The sequence below is a fragment of the Brachyistius frenatus genome, unplaced genomic scaffold, assembly GCF_029030835.1.
Source record: "Brachyistius frenatus isolate BFR_SWC_R1_liver_20210118 unplaced genomic scaffold, ASM2903083v1 Contig_65, whole genome shotgun sequence".
NCBI classification, from domain to species: Eukaryota; Metazoa; Chordata; class Actinopteri; family Embiotocidae; genus Brachyistius; species Brachyistius frenatus.
In genome coordinates, this window is record NW_027210664.1 from 685,001 (window position 1) to 693,611 (window position 8,611).

Consider the following 8,611-nt stretch of genomic DNA (forward strand, 5'->3'; position numbering starts at 1 on the left):
AGTTGTATGTACGAGTGGGGGAGGAGAGGTGTGTCATGTTTGTGTGTATGGGATGGATGTGCACGTTTGTGTGTGTGTGTGTGTGTGTGTGTGTGTGTGTGTGTGTGTGTGACGTTCCTCGCTAATAAGCCACATATAAAAAAAAAAAAGGCTATTTTGTACGTCTCTGCATAGAATTAGTATTAATTTACTTGCTATTTACACCCCTGGGATGTTAATTACGCCGTTGTTACGCAGCCCAAACAACTCTGCAAACATCAGAGAACAAGAACAAGCATTGTACCCGACTGTTTGAGGAATTATAGAAACATGTTTTTCCAGAGCCAGACTTTCTTTACTACCTCATAAACACACACGTGCTAAAACCTCCAATCGTCTCGTCTTCGTTTCACGGGCGGGAGGGAGGAGGGGGGGGCAAACAATTTCCAAAATTCCCATTGTTTTCCTCTCCCCCTCCCTCCCTCCCTCCCTCCCTCCCGACGAGGACTCCATTACATCAAATCAAAGTTTTCCAGGCGAGAGGAAGCAGCTTCTCTAAGTAAGGGTGTCTCCCGATCCTCTCCCAATCCCGCGCGTCGGCTCCCATCAGCATCACCAGCTTGTTGCACTTGCATTCACCTCCACGCTCCTCGCAGCCCGCTGATTAGCTCTCTGATTTCCTCCCCGCCTTTCCCAGAGGAACGCTCCAGTGCGGATGTCTACCCCGCTGTTTGCTGTGCTAGCAAAACAACTCGCAGCTGCCGATGGGTCATTGATATCGCTCTCTGTACGTCGCGGCGACGAGCGCTCCCAGCCCAGATCCCGTACGCTGTTGGCGGGTCGAATGAAGATCTTTTACAAACTGGCGAGAGGGATCGGTTTGAGTGTTGAGCTTTCTGCGCGTGTTGGACGTGAGAATGTGCTGTTCTTATGTCTTATTGTTGGTCTATTGAACGACACGCTTGAGTTTTCAAGTCTCTGATAAATGTTCTCCTTTAACATAAATATATCAACATATATATATATATATTTATTTATGTTTTACATCGGTCCTGACCTTTTTTCTCCTTTCACATAGTATTGACTTTTTTCCCGTTTTAAACAACGTTTAGATACTTCTGGTCTCTAGGAAATGTGGGAATATATGAGGGGTGGGGTGGGGGGCAATTTTTACAACTAAAAAATACAAACAGCCTAGTTAGTGCATAAAGCTGCTGATGAACAATCATCCTTGTGTAGAGAATACCATCTGTTTGAGAGACAACAGCAGACTATTCTTTGATTAGGTTTTAATTGTCTTCTTATATATATATAACTCATATGTATAATAGATACATTGGAAACCGCCTGATGTCTTCACAGAGTTAAGTTCATAATATAAACAACAAAGCCGTTTGTCTGAGCGTGTATTTAAGATGGAAATCCAAATTAAATGAAATGAATGAAAATACAATAATGTCTTGATTTAGGATTGTAATATTGGCCTACACTTGTGAATGTAATTACTCTTTTACAATTTTTGGTGCAATTGCCGCTCCTAAATCTCAATTATTGGGAGAATTCTGAGATTTCTCGGGGCATTTTTACCCTTTGCACCCCTCAGTTTGATATGCTGCTTCCAGGAAGTGGTTGCCTTTTGGCATTATTACATCATTTCAGCCGAATCCAATCCAAGACTATTTAATTATATAACAAATATTGGTTTTTGATTGAAAACTACTTCTGTCTGTGACTTGCATGGCTTTATTGAGTATTAAAAGGAACTGATATAGTCGTATTTCCCAAGACTTCCGTGAACACTTGAAAGAAACACATGAACGTACAAGTCAAGGAGTCCGAATTTTTTACAGTATTACAATACAGCATTCATCCAGTTCAAGCAATATTCATCATGTGTTTATTCGGTCAACTTTATTTATAGTTACAAATGATGACAAGTTATTTCGGGTTTTTTTCTTCAGAGTATCTGAAAGTTGTTTCAAAGTAAACAAAATACATATTTGAGTTAAACCACTTCAACCAGATGAATGATGTGGGTGCTGAGACATTTCAGTTACAGCAGCTGTGACACGTACGCCTAAATAATGAACGACTGAACCAATCTGCTTCGTGTTCAGTGTAACAGGTAAAGATGCAAAGATTCAAAGACAGACATTCACTTTACAAAATAATCCAGGCTGTGAAGAAGAACTGTAAAGTTTGAGTCAGCTTTACTCAGCTGGTCGGTTGTGCAACAGTCCTTTGTGGTTGTTGAGCTGGCTTCATCTCCGGCCGCATCGTTTGCAGTGGAAATAACATCTGACACACAATTGACTTGTGGCAGAAAATATGTTTTTTATTTCCGTCAAGGCCAGAATTGAGTGGGAAACATTATTTTGTTTCACTAAAGTACATTTAACATCGTTAAAACATTTGAAAGGAAGCTGTCAAGTACTTCTAAATCACATTTGCTTCATTTTTCTCTAAGAGCCTTCTGATTCTTGTTGATTGCAACCGCAGCAGGAGAATAATATTCTGACAAAACTGATGCTTCACCAGAGAAGAGCACCACATTGATAATGATGCCATGTTTGTGATGGAGCTCCATTTACAAACATTTTGAGGTGATCCAGAATATTAAACTGCAAATGTCAGAATCATTCTCTGATTATTAACCGTGTTAAAATAATAACTCGTAAGATGATTTGATAGAGCACACACAGTTAAGTTGTTCCTCTTTGTCGGTCCGTGTGTCAGAGTCAACATCAAAGGTATGAAGGATCGGCCAGTACCTATAGCTTTCTCATCATAATATTCCCCTAAAATGTACTCCATAATTACACTCTCCATGTTGGCTGAACTGGAGGATGGACTCCTGATCCGTAATGACTTAGTTTCATTTACATACATTTCACAGCTTAACTGCAGCTGAAGCTCTCACCAGACCAGCTAACACAGGGTGAGAGGGTGCATCAAAAGGTTCAGGTCCTTGCTAAAGGACACTTTGACAATTTGCATGGCTGCTAATAGACACATGTTGGCCAATAACCGGGCTTTTGGACCTGTGTATGCCCAGCTTGATGCTTCACATCTGATTTCTTTTAGTAATCAAAGGTTATATAAATGTCATCTTAATATTGTTTGTATTTGTAGCATGCACCTATGCCCTGATTAAGACTGGAAATTCTGGAAAGTTTATATTCAATGCGCAACTTTTACTTGTTATTGAGTATTTTTGTATTGCAGTGTTGCAGCTTTCTAAATCTGAATTCTTTCTCCACCACTGTTCCCTCGCTGTTATGCCCGTTGCATCGTCTCCGCCTGGAGATTTGCCTCACAGCTTGTAGTAATCATCAGTGTAAGCACTGGCGGACGGCTTTTTTCTTACAGACAAAGTTTAAAGGTGCACTCATGTGTTTCGCTGCTTATTTGTGTTTATTTGAGCTGTTAAGACTCGCGGATTATGGAACGACAAGGGAAGGGGCGTCCGGTCCCTGTCCCTCAGTTTGTCCTTAAAGACGCTCCTCCCCACTCGTGGTGCAGTTTTTACCAGGGCGCTTACAGTATGTCGCATGAGGCTAAAACCGTGGAATAGAAATCTAGGTGCGCTGTAAACTGTAACTCCATTGACCGGCGTGCACTGATACATATCTGTGGCTGTTTGTAGGTGTATGATGTCATTTAATTGATTTTTAGTTTACAAAATGCATTGTGGGTCCATTTCGGCACAGACTTCCATCAGCGGTGAGCACACATCCCCTGTAATGTACAGTGACATTTGTGCGGAGTGACGTGGTGTGTAGGAAGAAGTGCGGGATGATGGTTTCACAAGAAAAGCCCCTGAGGACGCTCCTGTCCCAGCCAAAGTGATGACACTTCACTCAGTCTGCGAACACTTACTTATGAAAGTGCTCAGCAGGCGATACATCTGCTTTTATTGACTAAATTGGCACTATCATAAAAATTTCACAGTCCACTTCCCCTCGTGGGCTTTTACCAGATTTCAGTAGTTCAGTGTTCAGCTGCGGAAATTCATTTATTACTCCATGAATAATTATGCTGAGTGTACTTTTGAGGAATTAATCTTCGTTTTAATGTTTGTTTTTTCTCTCTCATGTATTTCTGAGAACTAAACGGAGATCAATAAATGACAGAAGTCAACTTTGCTTACCGACTCAAGACAATCAATGGTAAAATGTTCATGCTACGAGTTAGCTGCGGCACCAAGTACAAAACATCCTCGTGGTGGGAACTTCACCTAATTTGACAGCCGTTGTCATGACGAGAGAAAACTTCTCACCACGGCAGTCTAATCTAGTCACTTTGAATACAATATGCAAGGTCAACCTTGAATTCAGAGTAAATTTGAAAACCAATTTGTTCTGTGAACATACTGCAGAAAAAGAGAGAGAAAAAGCCGAAGAACTGATCAATTACAATGAAGTAAAAGTTCATCTGAGGTTGGTTTGATTTTTATTTTAATTTTTTTGGACAGTATGTGGAAACATTATGAAGTCTGTATGCTTGAGGCATTTTGTTTCATGGCTACTTGTATGCAGACAGTTTGTTTACCTGCCGTCTGTTTTATATTTAAAACTATTTTTAAATGTAATCTTTAGTCTTCTAAACCAGACATGAGTTTGACAGATTATTTTTCTATAAACTCAGTACAAAACATAATTAAAACATTTTCTAAATTAAAACTAAACACCTTTCTCCAGTAGTTTTGGCAAACAGAAGAAAACTTTCAAGTTAGTTGTTATATTAGTACCATTTTGTAAAACTTGACTGATCCTGTATTTTTGGAGCCGATACCGATATTAAGAGGTAAAAAAAATGAAATCACATATTCGCGAAAATGTCATTATCAAACACTTCTGACAAGGGTATGTAATCGTAGGATTTTTTTACGGTTTAACAGTAGACAAACATAAAAAAATCACTATAAAAAAATTAAATGAACAATTTGTAAATTTCCCAATATATATATTTCTGCATTGTGTTCTGTAAAACACGTTTTCATACCGGATCTCATGGAAACATTTGTGTTTTCATCCTCTTAAAGTCAATATCTTCCAAAGAAGTTGAAAAAGTGGGGTCGTCTTCTAATCAGGGGTTGTGCTATACTAACGTTAATAAAGTCTGAAGCTTTGACATTTTTGCTTGAGATCACACTTTGCAGAACTGATCCATTTCTTTAGTTATTAAGTAATATGATTAATTTTATTTTGTCATATTCCATCATCAGCTGCTGCTTAATATACAAGTGAGATTGACTGGCAAAGCTTACACATGCAGGCATCAAAGGAAACGGCGACATCTTGTCACTGTTGTGACTCCAGGGAACAATTTTCTTTGTGTCATCTTCTGTGTAGCATTTGCAGCTCTCAGGAACATTAAACATCATAAAAACCTTTTTGTTTTTTTCAAATACCATGTTTACCAGTGTGACTTTTTAAAGCCACTTTGATTTGTTGAAGGAGTACTCCAGTGGTTTGGTTAATGCACTTTCACAAAATATGGGGACTTGTAAGAGACAGATTTATAGTAGAGTGGGGGGAAATTAAAGCAGCAAAATTTCCTAACATGATGAAGACTCCCAAAACTCCTGAATTCCTCATTTCTCATATTACAACATCGTGATGTCCTCCATCAGACCCCTCTGACTCATGGATGCCCGTTTCTTTCAAACCTCACACCTCCAGTTCGTCTTTTAAAATTTTTAAAGTATTGATGGCCAAAGAAAACATTGAACAATTTTATTTGCATTGCAGATTTTGCCACCGATGTGTAAAGTGAATGACAAAATGAATGTGGTCTTCATTTAGGTCATCAAAATACATACATATTTTCCCACAAACACATCATTCTGCAGCCTGATTCAAACAGTTGGTCCAATATCTTTGATCAGCCTACATTTGTCAATATAGAAAAAAACTGATTCCGGCAGGTATTTTATACACTTACTAAAACAAATTATTTGTGGCATTGTAGTTTGAGTTGTTGACGTCGGTAATGATGCACAGTGCGGACTACGGGGGCGGCTCCATCCTATAAAGATGTTAGTCACTGGTGACAAATGCTGGCTCACGCTCACCTTCCTGAAGCCAAACTGTGCGTGGAGTCCGTCGCCAGTTCTTTTGTGGCTCTTTGCCCTATTTCATTATTGCATTTTTCTGTGTTGGGCAGTACATCTCCTGGGACCAATGATAAACAAACGTGTTATCCTTTTCCAGCATAATTTAATTTGATGTGCTTTTTCAGCCTTCTTGTGATTTTGCATCCCACACCGCGGACAGTGTTTTTGTTCTGATGGATGCATTTGTAGTGATATCATTCTAGACCATACTGCCACCAAAATGGACTTAGATTGCTGCAGCTGTAATTGCTACTGTTAAAGGGGAAGGCTAAGAGGTGATTTGATTGGTCATGACTAATACCAGCCTCAACAACACTTTGCGGTAATACAGTCTTTCTCAACACCACACACCTCTTAACCGCACTCTGAGCCGTAAAATGTGCACTGATGATTCCTTGAAATGGAGTCTAAAGAGGTGCCATGATGTCTTTCGTCATATAACAGAGCTATTGATTGTTCGCTATTCACTACTCTATGAATAGCAAAAATTTAGCTACTCTAAACTATCTTTATTTAAGACTGAAGGAGTGTACGTGTACGTGTACGTGTACATCAAAATAAATCCTGTAATGGAGGTTTCAACAACAACAAAAACATGCTTTCTTCTTACTATATGAACGGAAGTCACAAGAACTAGACATATTTTATCAAGTTAATTGTAATTAAATCTAGGGTTGAATATTGCCACTGATTTCCAAATTTGACTCAATTTCGATGTCCGATTTGAATCGATATCGATTCTGTTTGGATATTTGTTACAATACAAATTTTGTCAGAGAACCGATTCCTTTAATTGTACAAGGAACCCTCTAACAATGTGCATTTTTATAAATATTTATGTTTAAGGTGTAATTTACATTGCACGTGCAATAAATAGGAAAGGATTTTTTTTTTTTATTGTAGTGTTATTAGAGACTTTGAATTAATTCCAAATAATATACAGTAAGTTTATGACATCTATAAATGTGTAAAGGTTTGGCTCAAACATGTGGTTGTTCTTACCCAACTTCAATGACTCAGAGATAGAGTTGTGCCATATTTGTGAGTACACAGGTTTGTATGTGTCTTTTTTGTGCCTTAGCTTAGCTGTGAATAGATATTATTGAGGTTCTCTGCTTTCTTTCCTCTCCACATTGGTTGACCCACATTTCGTTATATTTATTTGTTATTATTCATCCAGTGGATTTTACGTTATGTAACTTATTTTTGTGGAAAACTACTGTACGCGTGGACAAGCTGCATGCAGCATATGTGGTGGGAGGCTAGTATAAATAAAGCCATTCATCTTTTTATTTATTTTTTCCCAGCAAGCAATTGTTTTGTTGTTGTTTCCCACTAGATAGAAGTCTTTGCTTCACTCTCTTGGTTTGACATTATCCATGTAGCCATTTTCTCTTGTGAGTTTGTGGAAGGGAAATTACATACACTGACCCTGACACTAGCATGCAACAGACATTTTTCTCCTCTGCAACTTATACTTTTCTTTAATTGATTCTGTAACGTTCTCCAGCCTATTGGATTAACTACAGTCAAATGGTGATATGAGAATGATACGTCCAGTCACTATACATCAAAAACAACATTAAGAGGAGAAACCCTTGTCTGATATTGTACTGTGCCCAAAATGTTGTATCCATTTCCTTCTCCTCTAGGATTACATGGTAACAGGGTTGCTATGGCACAGTTTTGGTAGTTTCCAGGGCATGAAATGAAATCATTATGAATGCTGAGGCCTTATTCCTGTGGCATTTTGTGCAAAACAAAGAAACGCAAGAGGGGTAATGGTATATCTTAGTGGAAGGACCCATTTGAAATGTTAATGTGGATTTGTTTCCATCACATTTAACAATTCATGACATATACTGTACATTGGTGTAAAACATATTGGGACCTGTGCAATTATTATTTTGTTTGCATGCATTTTGCCATATTCACATCCCTCCCTGTACAAACATGCACATGCCAAACACGATTTTCCTAAAGGATGTAAGCTACCGAAAATATCTTCTTTTTGTTTTTATCTCACCACAATCTTATAACACAGTAATGCAAGTTGATTAAATTTATAATTCAATCTGCATGGAGTTCATTCATTGTCATCGTATTTCCAGTATTGCTTATATTTTGACACTATTGGTCTCATCGACTAGATTTTTTTAGATGAATGGCCTTTCGTAGCCCCAGTGGTAAGATTTGAATTTTAAAAATATTTTCATGGCTGTGAGATTGTTTGTTTGCAATTTTACAGAGGCTTTGCACATGCAGTCACACATTCCCTATAACATCCACATTTGTCATCGTAGAGGTCCAGGAGAAAATTGGCCGCATTCAACCAATGTCTCTATAGAAATACAAATGTACTGTATTTAAAAGGGTTGTTGCAGTTCAAAGTGAAAATGAATGCAGAATTTCCATTAGCGCTGGCAGTAATATGAGCAAGACAGGCAGAATTTATACCGGAAGATCACCTTCATTATCCGGAGCCATATCTTTGAAACTGTGATGAGAGGCGGC